The sequence below is a fragment of the Pleurodeles waltl genome, unplaced genomic scaffold (genome assembly GCF_031143425.1).
Source record: "Pleurodeles waltl isolate 20211129_DDA unplaced genomic scaffold, aPleWal1.hap1.20221129 scaffold_39, whole genome shotgun sequence".
NCBI lineage: Eukaryota > Metazoa > Chordata > Amphibia > Caudata > Salamandridae > Pleurodeles > Pleurodeles waltl.
In genome coordinates, this window is record NW_027150097.1 from 1,906,232 (window position 1) to 1,931,206 (window position 24,975).

The window sequence follows — 24,975 nt, forward strand, 5'->3', positions numbered from 1 at the left end:
AAGCATTTGCTGTGGTCTGGGCACTGAAGAAGCTAAGACCCTACCTGTTTGGGACTCACTTCCGGGTTCAGACAGACCACAGGCCCCTCAGATGGCTCATGCAGATGAGGGGCAAGAATCCTAAACTCTTGAAGTGGTCCATTTCTTACAGGGGATGGACTTTACAGTGGAGCATCGCCCAGGGACTGACCACGCCAATGCTGATGGTCTCTCCAGATACTTCTGCCTTAGCGATGAGAGCTCCCAGGAGGTTGGGTAGCAGTCCCCACTTTCAGCTGGGGGGGACACATGTTAGACCTGACAGCCTTAGGGTGGTCACCCCTAACTTTTTGCCTGCCTCCCTCCACTTTTTAGACACTGTTTTTGATGGTTTTAGGACTCTGTGCACTTTACCACTGCTAACCAGTGCTAAAGTGCATATGCTCTCTCCCTTTAAACATGACATTGGATAATGCCCAATTGGCTTATTTAATTTACTTATAAGTCCCTAGTAAAGTTCACTATATGTGCCCAGGGCCTGCAGATTAAATGCTACTAGTGGGCCTGCAGCACTGATTGTGCCACCCACTTAAGTAGCCCCTTAACCATGTCTCAGGCCTGCCATTGCAAGGCCTGTGTGTGCAGTTTCACTGCCAATTCTACTTGGTATTTAAAAGTACTTGCCAAGCCTAAAACCCCCCTTTTTCTACATATAAGTCACCCCTAAGGTAGGCCCTAGGTAACCCATAAGGCAGGGTGCTGTGTAGACAAAAGGCAGGACATGTACCTGTGTAGTGTACATGTCCTGGTAGTGTAAAACTCCTAAATTTGTTTTACACTGCTGTGAGGCTTGCTCCTTTCATAGGCTAACATTAGGGCTACCCTCATATACTGTTTGAGTGGTAGCTTCTGGTCTGAAATGAGTAACAAGGTCATATTTAGTATGGCCAGAATGGAAATACAAAATCCTACTGACTGGTGAAGTTGGATTTAATATTACTATTTTAGAAATGCCACTTTTAGAAAGTGAGCATTTCTCTGCACTTTCCTTCTGTGCCTTACAATCCACGCCTGGCTAGGTTTCGATGACACCTCCCTTGTGCATTCACTCAGACAAACCCCAAACACAGTCACAGTCTCAGTCACACTTGCATACATCTGCATATTGAATGGGTCTTCCTGGGCTGGGAGGGTGGAGGGCGTGACACTTACATGTCAAAGGGCAGTAGCCTTCCCTCACACAAAGGACTTCCACACCCCCTACTGGGACTCTGGCAGACAGGATGGAACTGAAAGGGGACCTTGTGCACTTCTAAGCCACTCTTTGAAGTCTCCCCCACTTCAAAGGCACATTTTGGTATTTAAACAGGGCCTCTGCCCCTACCAACTCAGACACTTCCTAGAGAAGAGAACTTGCAACCTGCCAAGAAGAACTGCCTGGCTGCCCAAAAGACTCACCTGACTGCTTTCTGAGAAGGACTGCTGCCTTGCTGCTCTCTGGCTGTGCTGAGAAGTGCTCTCCCAGGGCTTTGATGGAGCTTGCCTCCTATTCCCTGAAGTCTCAGGACCAAAAAGACATCATTCCTGCAAGAGAACTCCCAGACGGCGAAAATCGATGCACAGCCTCAAATAAACAACGCACAGCCTGCATCGCGGTGAGAACATCACCGCACGCCGAACCGGAACGACGCAGCCCAATTTTGCAAAGAGAAGATCAAGGCAGCCCCACTGGATCAACGCAAAGCAAAGCTGGAATGACACAGCCTGACTTCCTGAGAGGAACTGACGCAGCGCCTGCCTTGCGGTAGAAATTTCCCCGCAACGCCCACCGGATTGATGCAGCCCCTATGACTTCATCCTGCAAGCGCTTGATTTCAACACATCTTCCCCGGGGTGTCCGAAAAGCCCGCAACCCGAAGAGGATCCAAGTCCGCGCGCCGGAAATCGATGCAAAGTCTTCCCTGCGTGGAAAATAAACAACGCATCGTTTGTGTGCGGCCGGAAAAATCAACGCACACCTCCCCGTTTTCCACGCATCTCCTCCTCTGCAGCCCCTTGTGGAGAATTTGAACGCAAACCAGGTACTTTGTGCTTGCAATAGACACTTGTTGCTTTTTAAAGACTAAAAACACTTATTACCATTTTTACAGTGATATCTCAACTTATTGCATCTTGATTGTTTTGACCTGCTTCTTATCAGATAAATATTATATATTTTTCTAAACACTATGGCTCTCATTACGAACCTGGCGGTCGGCGGTAATCTGGGGAAAGGTACTGCCAACAGGCTGGTGGTACCTTTTCCCAAATTATGACATTGGCTGTTTGGCTCAAGCCAAACCGCCAATGTACCACTCCGGCCGCCAGGGTGGTAACAGCCGCTGGGCTGGAGACTTTGGTCTCCAGCCCGGCAGCCACCACAATCCCACCCTCTGGATTATGACCCCGCCTACCGCCATGGTTTTCGTGGCAAGCGTACCGCCACGAAAACCATGGCGGTAGGCACTATCAGTACCAGGGAATTCACCCGCCCCCCTACACCTCCCCAGAGTCCTCCCCACCCTCTCCTCCCTCTCCTGCCCCCCCACATTGACACACCCACACGCGTACACATACACACTCATACATACATGCATACTCACATCCACTCACACAAGCACACGTACACACCCACACACACCAACATACATCGTCGCACACATGCATTCACAACATACACGTACACTCACATTCAGTCATTCATGCACACATTCAACGTGACTTACACCTGCATGCATACAAAAACAGACACACACCCCCTCCACACACACACACACACAACACCCTCACACACGCACACACCACCCCCACCCCTCTCTCCTGTCGGAGAACCCAACTTACCTGCTTGCAGGGGGTCGTCCGGCAGGAGACGGGATGCAGCGCTGCTGGCAGCAGGAGCGTCCGCCAGCAAAACACCTCCAGGCCGTATCATTGCGTCGCTGTGGCGGTAGGCGGCATTTGCTGCCAATGTCATAATAAGGGCCTATGTGGTGTCGTTTTGTGGTGTTTTACTGTGTTATTGCATGATTTATTGCACAAAGACTTTACACATTGCCTTCTAAGTTAAGCCTGACTGCTCACTGCCAAGCTACCAGAGGGTGGGCACAGGATAATTTAGATTGTGTGTGACTTACCCTGACTAGAGTGAGGGTCCGTGCTTGGACAGGGGATAACCTGGCTGCTAACCAAAGACCCCATTCCTAACAGTATCTGACGAAGAAAACAAAGACTCAGCTATTTTTCCAGTAAGTGTATCTAAAAATCAATGGACAATGAAAAAGACAATCCACAACACCATTCCACTGTAGGACACGCCATTCCACTCTGCAGCATGCCACTTCACTTTACAACACGTCACTCCAGCCTACCACACGCTACTCCAGTCTACAACACGCCACTCCGCTCTATGTCACTCCATGCTACTCCACTCTACAGCACACCACTGCACTATATGACACACCATTCCACTGCATGACACGCCACTCCACTGTACGACATGCCACTCTTCTGTACGCACTCCACTCTAAGAGACTCACGACACGCCACTCTATGTCATGGCACTCTATTCTGCTGTACGATGCACCCCTCCACCTGGTACTGATTAAAATCAAACCAGATAAATGTATTTATGACAAAAGACACTCTGGGGGTCATTCTGACCCTGGCGGCCGGTGGCCGCCAGGGCCACCGACCACGGGAGCACCGCCAACAGGCTGGCGGTGCTCCCACGAGCATTCTGACCGCGGCGGTTCAGCCGCGGTCAGAAGCGGAAAGTCGGCGGTCTCCCGCCGACTTCCCGCTGCTCGGGGGAATCCTCCATGGCGGCGGAGCGCGCTCCGCCGCCATGGGGATTCTGACACCCCCTACCGCCATCCTGTTCCTGGCGGGTCTCCCCGGGTAGGGGGTGCCGCGGGGCCCCTGGGGGCCCCTGCAGTGCCCATGCCAATGGCATGGGCACTGCAGGGGCCCCCGTAAGAGGGCCCCACTGTGTATTTCAGTGTCTGCAATGCAGACACTGAAATACGCGACGGGTGCAAACTGCACCCGTCGCACCCCTGCAACTACGCCGGCTCAATTCTGAGCCGGCGTCCTCGTTGCAGGGGCATTTCCTCTGGGCCGGCGGGCGCTCTTTTGGAGAGCGCCCGCCGGCCCAGAGGAAATGTCTGAATGGCCGCCGTCCGCCAAGGTCATAATCACCCCCTCTATGACTTGCCACTCCACTCTACAACACACTGCTTCACTCTACAACATGCCACTCCACTCTACCACACTCCACTCTACTTTACGACACTCTGCACCACTTCTCTCTAAGATACGCCACTGCACTGTGTGACACATCACTCAACTGCATATCACGCCAGTGTATGCCACTCCATTCTACGCCATTCCACTCTATCTCACTTCACTCTATGCCTCTCCATTCTATGCCACTCCATTCTATGTATGTCCACTCTAGGCTATGACACTGTATGTCACGACACTCTATACCACAACACTCTATGTCATGACAGGATATGGCAATACACTCTACAACACTCCACTTTACACCACTCCACTCTGCACCCCTCCACTCTAACACACTATTCAACATGACACTATGGGGGTCATTACAACATTGGCGGTAAATGCCACTTACCGCCGTGCAGAAGACCGCCAACACACCGCCGCGGCCACGGAATTCCACCACGGTCATTATGACCCAAAGCCCGGAAACCGCCAAAATCTAGACACCCACACAAGTCTGCCACACCAAAGGTCAGTGATAAACTGGCGATAACAAAACCGACACTGTCACGCCAACAGGAATAGGCCCACACTATCACGACCCATGAATCCACGGGGCGGTCTTTCAACCGTGGTATTCCATTGGCGGTACACACCGCCGCGCTCAAAATACACACACATTTACAAAACACAACCACATTGGACAAATCGAAATACACACACCTGATACACATACACATACCACTCCCACACACTCAATACAATATAAAACACACAACCACATCACCCACAAACCCGTACGACCAAAATTGCGACTGAAGGCCAGAGAGAGACACCACCATCTACAAACTAGCATCCACAGGCACTCAACACCATCACTCACATAACATCCACGCACCTCACACAACACACCTCTAAATATCACCCCACACATCACAACACACACCACCCCACACATAAACAACACCACCCCATGGCACCACAAAGACACCCTAGGTTCTCTGAGGAGGAGCTCAGGGTCATGGTGGAGGAAATCATCCGGGTAGAGCCACAGCTATTCGGATCACAGGTGCAGCACACCTCAATAGCTAGGAAGATGGAGCTATGGTGAAGAATTGTGGACAGGGTCAACGCAGTGGGACAGCACCCAAGAACTAGGGATGACATCAGGAAGAGGTGGAACGACCTACGGGGGAAGGTGTGTTCCGTGGTCTCAAGACACCACATCGCGGTTAAGTGGACTGGCAGCGGACCCCCCTCTTCCTCCCCCACAACAAACAACGTGGGAGGAGCAGGTCTTGGCTATACTGCATCCTGAGGGCCTCGCAGGAGTAGCTGGAGGAATGGACTCTGGTAAGTCAAATCTTTACTACTTCATCCCCCACCCAACCGGCATGCCATCACATACCCCCACCCTCGCCCTCACCCCCATCACTCCAACTCCTCACACATGTCCCAATATCACAAACCACACATCCCAAACCCAAGCCCTGCATGCAACACCAAAGCATGGACACCCATCACCAAAACATGGCCACTGCACATACCCATACACCCCCCTAAACCATCATCACCCAAGGTCCTACACAGGAATGCAAGCACTGGGGTACACTGTCACCCACCCATTGCACACCATGGCACACACAGATGCAATAATCATGCTTTTACACCCCTGCAGGACCCCTACCCAACGTCACCGGACAGGAGGGTCCAGATATGTCCACTCCACCCACAGAAGAGGCTCACATTGATGACAGCAGCTTTGTCCAACTGGATCTAGATGACCAGCCCGCCCCATCTAGGACCTCGGGACAGTCGGTTCCCCTCACAGTGGCACAAGCCACCACAGAGCTTCCCCCCTCTGGAAACACCAGCACAGCACCCACCCAGCGGGCCCATACCTCTGCCCCCAGGACACGTCAAGCAGCAGTGTGTCCACCACTACAGGGAACCCAGGCTAACCCACCACCCCAACAACAACAGGGACCTGGGGGCAGGGCAGTGGGCACACGTTTCAGGGGACAGAGGCCCAGGAACACAGGGGAACTGGGAGGGCTGCTGTGCGACAGGGGGAGGACAGGCCCAGGGAACCCACTCTCCACGAGGCCCTCTCCAGCATCATGGGAGCCTACCACCACTCCCAGGAGACGATGGCAACGGTACTGGCCAAGTTTCAGGAGACCCAGCGGCTGCAGGAGGAACAGTATTTGGGCTTCAGGGAGGAACTCAAATCCATCAATTCCACCCTGGGCACCATTGTAGGGGTGCTGAAGGAACTCGTGAACACCAGGAGGGACACTGTGGCACAACAAGGGGCCCCTGACACTAGCCTGGACGATGAACTGCCCACCACCTCCGCCGACGCTAGTGGACAGGAGGCACCGTCACAGGACTACCACACCAGCACCCCACCCCCTGCAGAGGGAGAACCACCCCGCAAAAGGTCCCTGAGATCCAGGACAAAGACAGAGAACGATGCCAAGACCCCCGCCAAGAAATGAGACCACCCTGATTGTCATCCTTTTGTCCCACCTTGTCACCCTGTCCATCCTTAAACTGCCCCAGCTCCACTTCCTATGCCCCTTTGGACAATGCACCTGTGAGACTAATAGACTGGACTCTGCCATGGACATTCCTCCACCATCACCCCTCACCATTTTACAAACCCCTCCAATATTGAGCACTTAAATAAACACCCTTAAAGCACAAAACAATCAGGAGTCTGTCTGTGATTTCAAAATAGTGTATTAGCAATTACAGTGGCAAAATGATCTTTCAAATGTAATGTCAACATTCCTATGTCACACAGCTCTAGTCCATGAGGAAACAAAGCAGATGTCACACAGTGGGACCCACATCTGTGAAATCGTAAGGGAAAGTGACAACTCAGTGACCATACACTGGGTGAAAATGACAGACAGTAGAGAGGTAGTAGATTAAAATCAGATTTAGCAGGCAGTGTTGTCTTCTTACCTGCGTCTCACTGGAAGTATTGCAGGATCACCGTGTTCCTGTTGTCGATGTCCTCTTCCTCTGCTTCCTCGTCTTCACTGTCCACAGGGTCCACAGCTGCCACAAGACCTCCATCTGGACCATCCTCCTGCAGAAAAGGTACCTGTCGTCGCAAAGCCAAGTTGTGAAGCATACAGCAGGACATGATGATCTGGCATACCTTCTTTGGTGAGTAGAATAGGGAACCACCTGTCATATGGAGGCACCGGAACCTGGCCTTCAGGAGGCCGAAGGTCCGCTCTATAATCCTCCTAGTTTGCCCATATGCCTCATTGTAGCGTTCCTCTGCCCTTGTCCTGGGATTCCTCACTGGGGTCAGTAGCCATGACAGGTTGGGGTAACCAGAGTCACCTGAAAATGGCGAGGGACAACTGTTAGACACACACTGACTCATAGGGACATCCACAGACCCAGACAACTATTCGCACTGTATTGGGTCCATGTCCTCACCTAATAGCCACACCCGGTGCCTCTGGAGTTGCCCCATCACATAAGGGATGCTGCTATTACGCAGGATGTAAGCGTCATGCACTGAGCCAGGGAATTTAGCATTAACATGGGAGATGTACTGGTCTGCCAAACACACCATCTGCACATTCATGGAATGGTAACTCTTCCGGTTTCTGTACACCTGTTCACTCCTGCGGGGGGTACGAAGGCCACATGTGTCCCATCAATGGCACCTATGATGTTGGGGATATGTCCCAGGGCATAGAAATCACCTTTCACTGTAGGCAAATCCTCCACCTGAGGGAGAACGATGTAGCTCCGCATGTGTTTCAGCAGGGCAGACAACACTCTGGACAACACGTTGGAAAACATAGGCTGGGACATCCCTGATGCTATGGCCACTGTTGTTTGAAAAGACTCACTTGCTAGGAAATGGAGTGCTGACAGCACCTGCACTTGAGGGGGGATTCCTGTGGGATGGCGGATAGCTGACATCAGGTCTGGCTCCAACTGGGCACACAGTTCCTGGATTGTGGCACAATCAAGCCTGTAGATGATGATCACATGTCGCTCCTCCATTGTCGACAGGTCCACCAGTGGTCTATACACCGGATGATGCCGCCATCTCCTCACATGCCCCAGCGGACGTTGCCTATGGAGGGGACCAGCGAGCAGAGAGTCAACCAACTCTGAGGTACGTAAACACAGCTTACTAATAAAATATTAGCAAATCGAAATTTGCCTGTATGAGTGTTTAGGCAAGGCCTAGATATGTGTGACGCAGTCCAAATTAATGCCATGTACGCCCATGAAATGGCGGCTTCCTGACCTGTCAAGTGGGACAGGGGGATATGAGGTAACTGCGCTGGCGTTGTACACTGTTGCGGTAGGCGGTCGAAGACCACGGCGCAATCCTGCATTGGTTAACATTGGACCCTATGGGTCCCAGGAGCCAATGACGATGTACGCTGGCGGTGACGGGTACGCACCGCCGCGGATGTGACCGCCATTTTCTGTCTGTTCAATCACTTGATACATGATCTTCGACAGGAGAGGACCTACACTGTAAGTGCTGCTGTGACCTCCGTCTGGAAGAGACAATGGCTCATGTGTCTGGGGAAAGGGCCCCTGCCTTCAGCACGGAGGAGTTGGAGAAACTCGTGGACGGGGTCCTCCCCCAGTACACGCTACTCTACGGTCCTCCAGACAAACAGGTAAGTGCACTGTGAGCATGCTGTATGGGCAATGCCTCTGTGGAGTGGGGTGGATGAAAGATAGGGGTGGTGAGAATGAGGCGTGCATGAAACGACGGTGAGTGCATGTGCGTCATGGCAAGGGTAGGGATGGGGGCCAATGACTGTGACGGTGCAGATGGTAAATACTTCTCTTTTTCCCCTGTACAATTCCTGTATGTCAGCGCCCCACCAGAAGAAGGATATTTGGCGTGCCATCGCCAAGGAAGTCCGGACCCTGGGGGTCTACCACAGACGGAGCACCCACTGCCGGAAAAGATGGGAGGACATTCGCCACTGGAGCAAGAAGGCAGCGGAGGCCCAGCTGGGGATGGCCTCCCAACGTGGGAGGGGTACCCGTCGCACCATGACCCCCCTGATGTTCAGGATCCTGGCTGTGGCGTACCCGGAGTTGGATGGGCGCTTGAGGGCATCACAGCAGACACAATGGGGTGAGTACACTCTCATTCTGCTGATTCAGCGCGCATTGTAGGTGTCTGGGTGGGGGAGGTGGGCTGTGGGTTCCCCTAGGCCATGGCGAGTTTAGTAGGCAAGGACCCTTCTTGAGGCAGGCCCTGTGGCACCCCACCCCACCTGTGTACAGTGCCAACTACACCTAGTCACGCTCCTGTGACATCCATGTTTGCAGAAATCAGGCATAGCCTTGTAACCCATGTCCCTGGGATTGAATAGTGGACTCCAAGTGCGCGGCGTAGTGCAGGGGGCTTCTGTGTCTGTCGTGTCCGCCAACGGTAGCAGTATTGCATGCACTCAACATGTCTTTCTTCTGTCTTCCCCCCCGTTTTGTGGTCTCCCTGTTCTTGTGTGCATTAGCATCATCAGGAGGAGGAGCAGTGGCACTGGAGCAGGAGGGAGCTGCATCCCACATGGCCCTGGAGGGCGACACTACGGAGTCTGAATTCACCAGTGGGACGGAGGGCGAGGGGAGCTCCACGGCAGGGACAGGAGCTGACACCAGCGATACGGACTCCTCCTCTGATGGGAGCTCCCTTGCGGTGGCAGGCCCATCTGTGCCCCCGCATCTACAGGTATAGCCGCCACCCCCCCTACCAGCACCGCCCTCCCAGCAGCCCCTCAGCGTTTGCCCCGTGCCCGCTCACCCAGGAGGGTGGGCATCACCTTCGCCCCAGGCACCTCAGGACCTGCCCCAGTCACCCCTGCTGCCCTCAGTGAGGAGACCATTGACCTCCTCAGGTCCCTCACTGTTGGGCAGTCTACCATTTTGAATGCCATCCAGGGTGTAGAGAGGCAGTTGCAACAAACCAATGCATTCCTGGAGGGCATTCACTCTGGTCAGGCAGCCCTTCAGCGAGCTTTTCAGAATCTGGCCTCAGCACTGATGGCAGCCATTGTCCCTGTCTCTAGCCTCCCCCCTCCAACTTCCTCCACCCAGACCCACACCCATGTACCTCAGCCTATCCCAAGCACACCATCAGACCAGCATGCACACACCTCAACACACAAAGGAAGCTCTGGCAAACATAAGCACTACACATCCCACAGGCACTCACACAAGCATCAGACACATGCAGACACACCAACATCCACTGCCTCCACTGTGTCCCCCTCCTCCTCATCTCCCTCCTCCCTCCCTGTCTCGTCTCCACTCACACCTGCATGCACTACATCCTCAGCCACTACGTCCATCACCAGCACACCCACCACCACCCCCGCTCACGTGCAGACACCACCCCCACTACCATGCACACGTCCCCTGTGTCCTCTCCCAGTGTGTCTGTGAGGCCACCTCCCAAGGTACACAAACGGAGCCACACACCCACCCAACAGCCATCTACCTCATGACAGCCTCCAGCCCATGCACCTTCACCCAAAGTCACCAAACGTACACCTCCTACAACCACTACCTCTTCCTCCACTCCCAAACCCCCTCCAGCTACCGTCCCAGTGTTCCTAAGAAACTTTTCCTGGCCAACCTTACCCTCTTTCCCTCACCTCCCCCACCCCTTCAGTCTCCTAGGGCCCGACTCTCCAGGTCCCAACCTAGCACCTCAGCCACAACATAGGCGGGACCAGTGGTGCCAGTAGTCACCAGATTATGGAGTGCACCAGGCAGCAGGGCAGCCAGTGTGGCAAGGAGCCAGAGCACGGACAGTCCCCCACCTGTCAAGCATAAAAAGTTGGCCAGTGCCCAGCGGGAGAGGGGAAAGAAATCAGCCCCCAAAGCCGCTCCCAGGGGTACATTTGGGAGTGTGGAGACAGCTGCGACACCATCCAAGGTGGGGAAGGGGCACAGTAAAACCGGCAAGTCTGGGAAGATCAGCACAGCGGACAAGACCGCCACCAGCCCCGCTGCCCAGGACAAGACCGCCACCAGCCCCGCTGCCCAGGACCCCGCCGCCAGCAGCACCGCTGCCCAGGACAAGACCGCCACCAGCAGCACCGCTGCCCAGGACAAGACCGCCACCAGCCCCGCTGCCCAGGACCCCGCCGCCAGCAGCACCGCTGCCCAGGACAAGACCGCCACCTGGGGGTGTAACTGTAATGTATCATGCTGTATTTGTGTGTGTGTTGTAGTGGGTGAGGGTGGGGGTGGGGGTGTTGTGTATTGCGTGTGTGTGTCACTGTTTTTTTCCACCCTCCACTGTGTCATAGGTGCAGTACTCACCGTGGTCTTTGCCGCCGGCGTTCGTGCTCCTGGTAGAGGAGCAGGAAGATAAAGGCTGGGAGTATCTGAAGTTCCGGTTCCATGGCATCCTGGTTCCTCGTGGGGTGTGTAGAGGTGAGCGTTTTCCATTCCAAGTCCTGTTTCTGCCATGTTTTTGTTCGCGGTGAATCCACCCCTGAAAAGGTGGTGGATTGGACTGTTGTAATTCTGTGGGCGGTACATTGTCCTCCACCTGTCGGATGGCGGTTACCGCCACGGTGTTTGTTTGTACCGCCTTGGCGGTCGGAGTGTTAAAGTGGCTGTCTATGTTGACGGTTTCCGCCACGGTCGTAATTCCATTTTTTTTACCGCCGGCCTGTTGGCGGTTTTACTGCTGCTTTAACACCGACCACCAGGTTTGTAATGACCACCTATATGACATGTGTGAGAGAACAGGGCTGATTCCAGAGGCTCCCTACATTTTTGCCCCCATTTTCCACTTTTTGCTGGTGTTTTCCTGACTCTGGTGGTGCCCTGGGTAATGCTAACCTGTCCCAGGGCCTGTGCTCTGTGTAAAATCCGTATGCAAATTAGGCTAATTATAATTGGCTAAGTCAACCTACCTATAAGTCCCTAGTATATGGTAGGGCATGTAGGTTTAGGGACCCCAGCATCGGTAGTGCATAGGTGCACTGCTGAGGTGCCCAGTGTCATTTTAAAGGCAGGCCTGCCTTGCTGGCTGCTTGTAAAGTAAAGTTATATTCAAATTCGACTTTGGAATTAAACGTAGTTCCAAAGTCTTAAACTACCTTATTTTTACATATAAGTCACCCCTAAGGTGTGCCCTATGTGCCCTTAGGGCTGTGTGCCATGTAACTATAAGCAGGGACCTTATAAAAAATAGTTTTATAAGCCCTGGTGAGGTAAAAACAGCCACATTCGTTTTCCCGCATTGTAGTGAATGGCCTTCATAGGCTAGAATAGGGAGACTTTATTTTAATTTTAAAAGTCCCCTTAAGTGACAGATACAGAGTTTGATATCAAATTAATTGTTATAATAAATCCTACAACTTCCAGTTGTTGGATTTCATATAACTTGTTCAGGTAAAGAGTTTCAGCCCTGCATTGTTTTTGCTGCTGTGCTCTGATTGGCCAGCCTCTGGCAGCCTGGCCAGGCTGCCTTGATGATGTATGAAGTGGCCTGGCTTCACACAAAGAGATGTGCCTGTGGGAGGGGATCTCCCCTCAGCAGATGGTGAGGCAGGAAGGGGGAGGGCAGCCAAACTGGTCTTCAAAGACAGAGAAGGACATTTGGAGCAACCCAGCAACGCCCCCACATCCTGAAACCCCAGACAACTAGGTGCTTATGATTTTTAGCCACACCAGTGGGTGGGCTCAGCCAGATGTAACCTCCACAAATCACTTTCAGCCATGATGGATTTTTGAGGAATGTTGCCTCCTGGGATTGATTTTTGCCACACTTCCCAGGAAATGGTCATCACAGGGGGAAGGACCCTGCCCCTGATTGGAGAACCAGGACCCCCTGTTTTTCACCCAGGAGCAAGGATAAAACTGGCAGACCTGCACCCACACCTCAGTTCCCTAGCAGATCTCCATCAGATTTCAAAAAGGAAGAACCAAAGGAGAAGAAGGACTGCCCTGCTGGACCCCTGGCCTGCACCTGGAACCTGCACTATGAAGGACTGCACCAACTGCACACTTGGGCTTCACCACAAGACAGACTTTGCCTGGCTTCAACTGGTTCAAGGAGGGACTCCCTGTTTGCTACAGGTGATAAATTGCTAACCAGAGTCCCCTACACCAACTCCTGAAGAAATCAACCAGCTGACCACTGTCCAGTGGCCAAAAAGGAGTTTGCGCCAGGTGCATTCTGGGAGTTGTAGTCCACACCCCCAAGGATCATCTCAGAGCTTCTGGAACCTTGGGGTGAGCTGTGGACCCCAAAAGAACCTTAAAGGAACATCTGGGAGAAGATCCAGAAGTTCGGAGAAGTTTGGAGAACTTTTGGAAAAAAGCTCCATAGAGGGACCAACCCACCGCGGCAACTCTAGCCAGCTTGCCTCAACCGCGACCCGGCCTGATTTGCAGGTTCGTCCCGGTGAGGAAAATCTCCAAAAAAGAGACTAAGTCGAATGTAGAAAGTTGACCGGGACCTCCCAGCCAGCGTATCCGAGGAGGGCTCCAAGGCCGTCGGATCAAGATCCAGGTTTACCCCGGTCGAAGGATTTTCACCTCGACAAAACGACTAAGCCCGAAAGTAAAAATCTCCACTGAGGTCTCCCGCGACGCGTATCTGGAGAAGAGTTCCAGGAGGTCGGATTGGACTGGCAGGTTCGTCCCGCTGAAGAACGACTAAGTGCAAAGGTAAACTTTTGATCGAGGCCTCCTGCGGGGTGTAGCCGAGCCGGGCTCCATCGTGGTCGGCCTTAAACTATGACTTTGCCCCGGTCGAGGTGCGACTAGATGACCAGATTGGTGCTTTTTGTTTCTAGGCGCTATAAAACAATAATTATTTAAAAATTCATATCTCCGGTTCCCCTTATCCGATTTTATTCGTTTTTGTGTCATTTTAAAGATAAAAATATAATCTATTTTTATAAATTGTTTTTTAATTTTTTAACTGTTTCCTGTCTTTTATTTAATTACTGTTTTGTGATATTTGAATGCTTTACACTCTGTCTCCTAAGTTAAGCCTTGACGCTCGTTGCCAAGCTACCAAGGGTTGAGCTGGGTTTAATTTACTGAGACCTAACTGGACCTAAGTGGAGGTTAGTGGCCTATTGCTAAGTGTAGGTACCTACCAGCCCTTACCAATAACCCATTTTCCAACAACATGCTACTCCACTCTACTCCATTACAAACCACTCCACTTCACTCTACAATAATGTACTCCAATCTATGCCCCTCCACTCTACATGAATATATTCCGTTCTATGACACTGTTTGACACACTACTCTACTAAACACCACTCCACTGTACTCTACAACATTCTACTCACTCTGTGCCACTGCACTGTACATCACCTTACTTCACTCTATGCCCCTACACCCTACCCCAGTCTACTCCACTCCACCACACTGTATGCCACTCCAATCCACTCTATGACATGCCACTCCACTCCTCTGTACGGCATGCCATTCGACTCTATGACACACCACTTCAAAACACTCAAACCCACTCTATGACAGTCTGTGCCACTCCACTGTATGACATTCCACTCCACTCTGTGGCATGCCTCTGCACTGTAAGCCACTCCAATAACACATCTCTGTACACAGTGTTGTCAACAGTGAGCCACACTACATTAGATATTACTCATGCCTTCCCCATTCACTACTTAGACTGTTTTAATTTAATTATTAATAGCATCTTAAATGATAACAGTTTTAACAACACTGATGACATCTGAAACGACAATTTTTTAGAACAGTGTCCATGGTTCAGTGCCATTTATAGTTAATATAGTGTGGCTAGCGAGCTGACAACACTATGTACAGAGGTGGGGGCAGTATAGTATAAATCCGGAAATTGGGCACAAAGTGGACATTTTATAGGTAGGGTGCCCAGAGATAGGGATTTTTCAGATGTTTGTTCCTTAATAACTGTGCACCTATTTGATGAATGTGCGCAACACTTTGCAGACCTCCTGCCCCAGGTCATTTTGGGAGGACTGAATGTTTTGCAACATTTAGTCAAGGGGGTGGAAAGAAAACAGGGGGGACCCAAAACAAGCTTCAAATTCAATGCATTTTCCATAGACTTTTGTATTTTGCATTGCGGGAAAACCATCAGCTGGATTTTTATGAAATTCAGTAGTATTACAGATTAGTGGGCGCAGATGATTCTGTGGGGGTTGTGCAGGTAAGTAGAGTAAGTACATGTTAATTTATAAGGTGTTTTTAGTGATACCTGTGGCTGATTGGTTAATGTGTTTTTTTTCATAACATGAAGGCAACCATGTTGTTTTTACAGCACTTTGCCTTTGTTTCATGTTATGCTTTAAGAATAAATTCATAAACAATTTTTCTGTTCTAGTTTTTATTAGTAACAGTTTAGTAGAGTGGTGCTGGATAGAGAATAATATGTGAAAATGGCTATATGATTTTTTTTTAAACATAGAGTGCCGCAGTATTATCGCAAAATTTCTAGAGATTACTGGGGTACCGTAAAAGTGTTTCTTAAAAAAAAAAGAAGCCATGTACTTAGACATTTACTCATCTTGCTATTAGGTTAGCTCTTAAAAGAACCTTTGGTTACAAGTGTTTAGTTTGGATTTATGTATGCTTTAGCAGCAGCTGGCGGATGTTGTTAATGATCAGATTATTACCATCTAAGGTCAACTGTACACCATCTGCACAATGTAAGTAAGGTTTTGAAAGAACAATGTTTAGGGCAATAGCGGAAGACAGACTGTGATCTCCTAGAAATGCAGACATTGATTTGTTGAAATGTCTGCATGTTTTTTCATACGTCCCAGCATTTGCTAACAAGTACTTACATTTTATCCTTTGGCAAATTTGAAAACACAAAATGGGTGTGAGGAAATAGATTCATTAAAGCTTTAAAATTAACTTTCATCTCTATTTTGATTTGAACACAAGTGAGATGACCAATATCATTGCCTCCACAATAACGAATTATAAAATGGGGATGCCCACAACCAGTAAGAGATAAAATGAGAGGTAGGATGTTATTCCAGCATAAACCTCTCTGGGCCAACCATGTTATTTCAACGATTACCAACCTTAAATTATGGTCAATTCTACTCTTCTTTGCATGCTTTCTAGTCCAAAAGATGTAACGGTATCCAATTATCCACACACCAATCATGTTATCTGAAGGCTAGCGAAAAGGTTCAAGAAACACTGAATGAATTTTGGAAAGCAATACATATATGTGGTAGGCTAAAAGGCTGTCCAATTACATATTATTTAACATATTACACTTATCCAAGAAACACTGTGATTGGTTATACATAAAATTAGGATACTTACATAGCCGAAACAGTACTAAAACATACATTCAATAACATATAGACTAGACTGTATACTTTATGAATATGATTTTATACCTACAGCTATTTTACATTTTACATTTATGACCATATCACCATGTATTGGAAGGCAAAGCCACTAATATATATGTATGTATTTGAGGTATTTAGAAATAAACTTGCCTTATATTTTAATAGCCAAATGTGTTATATGTACAGCTAATCATTAATTTATACTTTTATCTAATTAGTAGTACTGTTGCTTTGTTTTATATTTGTATATACAGGTATAGCTACAGGTAGCACAATGCTTTCAAAATATTATCAGAAAAAATGCAAATGTATTGTAAATTGTTTCCAGGAAACCTACCCACACCTACCAAAGGAGAAAGTGGATGTTCCAGAAGGATAAATGGTAAGGCTATTACTACATGTTTGCAAACTGAGAAAGCACTTTCCACTGAAATGGTTTTGCATGTGAAACTAAAAAGCTTCCTACAACTTGTAATATGTCTAGAAAACACACCTACAAAATGAACAGCCATACAAGAAGGGAGAGTTTCAGAAATGTTATATGTAAACAGTTTAAAAACAGAGTACTTGGGAATGTATTACACAATTATCCCACTTTCAAAAGCCATACTGGCATACTGAAACATAAACAATATGTTCAAGTAATTGTGGCAAAACTGCTTGCTGTAAAAAGAAAACTATTTTAACTATGAATTGCATGAAAGGACTAACATGTTTAATTTTAACATATACATTGTATGTTAGAAAAAAAATGAATTGGTTAACATTTTTAAATATATTTGGAGGCTGCTGGATAAACATATCCATTAGTGAACCATAGTTTCGGGAAGAAGCTTACTATACATACACAAATTATGTCCTATCTGTAAACTATGAAATTATGCATGGTTATGTGATCAGGTTAGAAAAAAGCTAAAAATATTACCGATCACTCAAACCAGGATTTTGAGAAGAAAGCTACTAAACATCCTGTTTACCAATGGAATTGCACTTCCATATGCAAGATTCAAATTAAATCTATTGAAAAACTGCAAGAGTTTGTCATTGTTAAAAACAAAAACATTTCTAAGGCATAATAAAGATTTTGGAAACATTGGACAAATGCCCATTTAGAAATATTATACAGGTACCAGGCCATTCTTTAAGCTGCTTTCAAAATGATTAGCATAATTCAGCTTTTCATGACATGAAAATACTTTCAGCTCATCATTCAAGTATAGGAAAACTGGTACAAACTTTATACTTTGTTAAAGGTCCAGCAATACACTTGAATCCAGAAAAGGCCATAACGATTACAAAGTATATATTATTACAATACTTTGGTGGCAAATCTGAAGTTTTGGTGCCTACAAATATTGTATACTCAGAATATACAATTGGCAATCCAATCATGGACTTTAAACAGTAAGAATTGGACATTTTTCAATTTCATGAAACCATTTCTGAAATTCCAACTAGAGTGTGACGCACACATTATGCTAAACAAACAAAATATATTGATTTACTACAAAAAACAGAAACACATGACAGAGTAGCTTGGGAGAAACTTTCAATTTATATTATTATGGAAAACAGATATGTTTTTTCTCCTGAACAAATTGTATGTTATTACTGCTTTGCAAAACTAGACCATAACGTTTTAGCTTCACGTACAATTTAAAATAATTTGGAGATTTACCTTGCACCTTCAGAATTAGAAAATTTGAATTTATATGAAGTATGTTAATCAAAAGTGAATGATCTGTTACCTCTTACTCTGTTTCACATGCGATACAACCTGGAGCTGGATTTATTAACTTAACAGTTAAAAATTTCCTAAAAAAGGTGGAAAGCAATGACGAAAATCTGGAATATAACTTGATAAATATTATAGCATGCCAGCAAGGTACAAATGTATACTGGTTCTGAAGACATGGAGAACTAAAATGTATGTTTAGGAATTTAGGACCAGCTACTAGGTTTCTTATTTTGAGTTGTTACCTATTTTACACAGTTTCCCACTTGAAGCTAACAATAACCTGACAGATGTTGCATTTACAACAACTGGCAAACTATATTCTTTAGATTTAGTAAATGTTTGCAGTTTTTTTAGTCACAAATTCCAAACTATGCTTAAGTACATAACAAATAAAAAGAAAAAACCCCTACACATAGGTAGTTGATTTATTTTGTAGAAAAGCGTACCATGTGAGAGGTGCACCTCATATTAATATGCTGTTATGGATAAAAAATGCCCCCACATTTGATATGACTCAATTGAATCTGTTCTTCAGCTTATTGACCAATATGTTACTTGTGACATTCCAAATAAAGAAACAAACAAGAAACTGTTTTTGGCCAGATGAACACTCCTCGCGCGCACAGCACCACCTAGCCGTGCCCGTGTCTCCCCACCCCGCCCTCGCTGCTGCCAATGGATCGAGGCCCTCCTGGACCTGATCCCCCTGGTGTCTAGTGGTAAGCGTTAGTGTGTTTGGTCATTTCTATTTCACTTTTTTCCTGTATTTTCACTTTTCCTTGTATGCGCCTGTTTTTCATTTTTACCAGTTTTATTCTGTCTCCCCTTCCCGCCGCTGCGTCCCTGTGGCCCCGCCCCCCATTGCGCTCCCATTCACCCCTGCCTCCCAGCTGCTCCTCCCTCCCTCCTCCCCTTCTTAACGGCGGTCGCTGCGTGCGTGCCAGGGACAAGCCCGTCTGCGCCCGCCCGCGCCTGGACCCCGCCCATCGCCAGAACCCCTGGACCCCGCAACCACCATGCCGCCAGACTCCGTTACGACGCCAGCACCCTCCTCGCACTCAACACCGGTCGAGGCACCACCTGCTTCCAGGCCACCCCGAAACTCACCCACGGACCCTTCTCCTGCTGCACGTGTAGCTTCACCTGCATCAGAGCCACTAAACCTCCCAGGACCGGAAGCAACCACCTGTACTGCAAACTCCTCCTCAACACCCGCTCCGCACGCAAGCACGCCATCGAGCTCTGGGACTTGCTCAACACCGCCGCCCCTGATGTAGCCTTCCTGACCGAAACCTGGTGGAACGACTCCTCGGCACCCGACATCGCCATAGCCATCCCGGACGGCTACAAGATCTCCCGCAGGGATCGCATCAACGGAATCGGAGGAGGTATAGCCATCATCCACAAGGCCACACTCGAAGTCTACACCCACATAGATGACACCCTCAAGTCCGCCGAACACCTGCACTTCCGAATCCACACCGACCCCAACACCACCCTCAGAGGGACGCTCGTCTACAGACCCCCCGGACCCAGGGCACCGTTCAGCAACTCCATCGCCGACCTCGCCAGCACCCACCCACTCACCTCCATGGATTACATCCTCCTCGGGGACCTAAACTTCCACCTTAAGAACAATAACAACGCCAACTCCACCACTCTGATCGCCAACCTCGCCAACCTCAGTCTCAGACAACTTGTCACCGCACCCACCCACGCCGCCGGCCACACACTCGACCCCATCTTCTCCACAAGTGCCCAGGTCGCCTTCAACCACCGAACTCCACTGGACCGACCACCACTGCATCCACTTCACCTTCAAGAAACAAACCAAACACCACCACACCCATCTGCTACCCCGTCGATGCTGGACCAAAGTCACCGAAGATCAGCTGATCAACACCCTCGGCCAGTTACCACTAACCGACCCCACCGACCCAGACAACGCAGCCCACAACTTCAGGCAATGGATCAACAACTGCGCCAACTACCTCGCACCACTCAAGAAGCCCACCAACAACCAAGCGAGCAAAAAACCACCTGATTCACCAACGACCTCCAAGCCTCCAAGCGCAACTGCCGGAAACTCAAGAAGAAATGGCTCCACGAACGCACACCCGACAGCCACACAGCCCACAAGGACGCCACCCGCAGATATCACCAACTCATCAGGCTGGCCAAGAGATCCTTCAAAGCCCGCCTGGATAACAACGCACATGACGGGCACAGAGCTCTTTAGCATCGTGAAGGAACTCTCCAACCCCAGCGCCAACGTCAACGACATCCCACCTTCCTAAGAGCTGTGCGACGCACTGGCTTTCTCTTTCCACCGGAAGATCACTGACATCCACGACAGCTTCAACACCTCGACCACGCCAGTCTCCTCCTCCGCGAACACCACCCGTACCAACCGCCTGACTTCATGGACCAACATCAACGACGACGAGACACGCAAGATCATGAACTCCATCCACTCAGGATCACCATCAGACCCGTGCCCACACCACGTATACAACAAAGCAGATGCAGCCATTGCACCCCAACTACGGAAGGTCATCAACATCTCCTTCGAAACAGCGAGATTCCCGGAAAGCTGGAATCAACGCCCTTCTCAAAAAGCCCCAGGTGGACCCCAAGGACCTCAAGAACTTCCGGCCCACCTCCCTGCTCCCGTTCCCGGCGAAGGACATCGAGAAAATCGTTAACACACAACTGACCCGCCACCTCGAAGACAACAACATCCTGTACCCTTCCCAGTCCGGATTCAGACGGAACCACAGCACCGAGACCGCCCTTCTCGCCGCCACAGACTACATCAGAAACCAACTTGACAACGGCGAAACATCAGCCATCATCCTCCAAGACCTGTCAGCCGCCTTCAACACGATCTGCCACCACACTCTGAAAACCCGCCTCCATGAAGCTGGAATCCAAGAGAAAGCCCTCGACTGGACCACATCCTTCCTCTCCGGCAGAACCCAGAGAGTCCGCCTCCCTCCCTTCCAATCTGAAGCCACCAACATCATCTGCGGCGTACCCCAGGGCTCAGCCCGACGCTGTTCAATATCTACATGGCTCCCCTCGCACAAGTGGCCCGCCAACACAACCTCAACATCATCTCCTACGCCAACGACACCCAACTTATCCTCTCCCTCACCAAGGACCCCCACACCGCCAAAACCAACCTTCACGAGGGTATGAAGGCTGTTGCCGACTGGATGAGAGGCAGACGTCTGAAACTGAACTCGGACAAGACAGAGGTCCTCATCCTAGGGCCCACCCCTCCACCTGGGACGACTTGTGGTGGCCAACCTCGCTGGGTACCTCACCGACACCGACCGACCATGTATGCAACCTTGGATTCATCCTCGACTCATCCCTTTCCATGTCAAAACAGGTCAACGCCATCTCCTCCTCCTTCTACAACACCCTCCGCATGCTCCGCAGGATCTACAAGTGGATCCCGACCAAAACTAGAAGAACAGTGACACAGGCCCTCGTCAACAGCAGGCTTGACTACGGCAACGTACTCTACGCAGGTATCCCGACCAAACACCTGCAACGCCTCTAACGCATCCAAAACGCCTCTGCCCGACTAATCCTCAACATGCCCCGCCGCAACCACATCACCCCCCACCTGAGAGACCTTCACTGGCTCCCCTTCAACAAGAGGATCACCTTCAAGCTCCTCACCCACGCACACAAAGCCCTCCACAACGCTGGACCAGCCTACCTGAACAACAGACTCAGCTTCTACACCCCCACCCATCAGCTCCGCTCCGCCAACCTCGCCCTCGCCGTTGTCCCCCGCATCCAACGAAAGTCCTCCGGGGGCAAATCCTTCTCCTACCTCGCCGCCAAGACCTGGAACACCCTCCCGACCAACCTAAGACAGATCCAGGACCTACTTACCTTCAGAAGACACCTCAAGACCTGGCTCTTCGAGCAGTAGCAGCACCCCCCCCCCACCGGCGCCTTGAGACCCTCGCGGGTAAGTAGTGCACTTTACAAATACAATGATTGATTGAATGATTGAACAAGTTATTAAATTTCAGGGTCACAAATGTGGAAAATACTGCTTACAGAAATTTAAAAACAAATCTAAACAGTAAACTTAGGGCCTTCTTACGAATTTGGCAGTCAGCAAACCTAACCACCAGATTCATGGTGAGGAGGTGAGGAGGGACTGGCGGCCTCCCCACCTGCCCTATTACAACTTTTCCACTTGGCTGACCGGCGGGAACCTCAGCCCAGTGGGAAAGGTGCAGCAGAATTGTTCTTGGCTCATAACTAAGCCGGTGGCAGTGCTGTCCCACGCAGGGTGCACAGTGCTAATTTTAAGTGTGCTGCCCCCCCGTGGCCCTCTGCACTTGTTCTCTGCCAGTCTTTTCATGGTGGTCAGACCACCATGAAAAGGCAGGTGGAGAACAAGGTTGTAATTAGCAGGGTGGCGCTGAGTTCAGCCCTGCCCTGGCTGATTATAACCAAGACCGCCGTCACCCCGTCAGGATCTTGGATCCTGGCGGTTGGTTGGGGGGTCTGCTCTCCACCCTTGTAATGTGGCAGTCGGACCACCACAGCCGCGGCGGTCTGACTGCCACTGCGATGCTGGCGGTCCTCGGACTGCCAGCCTCGTAATCAATCCCCTAAATGTCATTGTGGGTTCCCAAGACCAATTTTAAATAAGGAAGAGTCAACAATCTTAAGTCTTCTCTTAGGCATGTTGTTAAAGGAAAGTTCCCTAAAAACACATATAATTTAAAAAGAGGATATGCATCACTGTTGATAAATGACAACAACCCTCTAATACTGCATATGGGGAATGCTAATATTGATATACAATTTGTTGCTGATAGTTAAACTGCTGTCACTTGTTATGTGACTTCATATATTTTTTAAGCTGTGAAAACAGATACGAAGGAAATATTGAAGATAGTACCTGCTGAGCAATTTTTAACCAAAAATCTGTATCGATTTAGCCTTCAAATGCTATCGCACAGAGAGGTTAGCAGTTGTGAGGTGTGTGACTGTTTAAGCTCTTCAAGTTTATATGCTAAATCTTGGGCCATTAGATGGCTTAGTTTAGGATTAGTGTCCTCTCGAAGAAGGGTTTTAAAAAGCTTTCAAAAAATTTAATATCTTGCTCAGTTTAAACCTGAAAACAAAGACAAAGTGAAAACGAGTTTGTTAGATACTCACTAACCTGACAAAAACCCTTTATTGGAATAGTTATCACTGTATGAAATAGCACAACTTTATATGTATAGCAATAATGTTGTGAAGGATGTTAATAGTGCGAAATTTCATGTGAATGGAATAAAAGGCTGCTTAATACGCAATTCTAAACCTACACTAATTAATCACTGGAAACCTACATATGATAATCTTGCTAATAAAGAATTGTATTTTCTGGCACTGTTGCAGCTTTTTAAATGATGGAGAAAATATAAAGAATTGATTGCAACATCAATATCATGTGAGGAAGCTTTTTATGAGTATAAACCCTGTATTACAAAGCCAGAGTTCCAGATTTATGCTGACATTTTGGACCAGGCCACTTTGGAGGAAAAACAAATCCAATCCAATTGGAATTATTATGCACCTCTGCACATACAAATAACCTTTCAAATATTTAGGTGGTCATTATTACATTGGTGGTGACTGTTAGAGTGGCGGTAATACCCCCAACAGGCCGATGGTAATTACTGACAAATTATGACCATGGCGGTGATACCTCCCATAGACAGCCAATTTACCACACCAAAAGCCAGGGTGTTAACACCCCTGACCAAGGCGGTAGCCATCAACAGCCAGGCGCAAGACAAGGTACCGCCCACCATATTATGACATAGTAAACCGCCAAGATTTCCAGGGCAGTACCAACGCCATCAAAAGCCTGGCGGAAACACTGCACAGAAGACCAAGGACTCACCATCAGAGACACAGAGAAGAACAACGCCGCATGGAACCGGAACTGCATCCTTCCCCATGCTTTTCTATGCCATGCTCCCCTTGGAACACCAGCGCCGATGAAGACGACGATGGTAAGTACAGCCCCCTAGCACATAAGGGAGGGAGGAAAAGGAGAGTGACACACACACGCACAACAGACACCATTCACACACACACACACCATACACACAACCAGTTGCAGAGTAAAACCAATGTCACAGGACCCACGTCTAATTAAATCAAGGACCACATTGAGGTTTAACTGATACTGTAATATGATGCCAACAGCCACCATATTGTCCATGTGATAACAAAAACAGACGTCAATGTCTAGAAAGGGCCAATGGCCAGTCCAAAGTACAAAAGGTCCACATGGCCACAGGGCACAGTCCAAGACCCAACTTAATTCCTCAAATTATACAGACTCCACTGTGCAGGGGCATCATGTTGGAAATGAGCAGGCACCTTGGGGGAAAGGAGGGTGGCTGTGGGGGGGCACCTCAGCTGAAGTGGGTAACATGCCCACTGGTTCTGGAGGGGGCTCCTTGCCCAATTGTCTCTGGTGGGGAGTGTAAGGCCACAGTCTCTGAAGTGGGGAACATGCCCACTAGTTCTAGAGGGGGCTCCTTACCTAGTTGTCTCTGGTGGGGAGTGTGATGCCACAGTCTCTGAAAT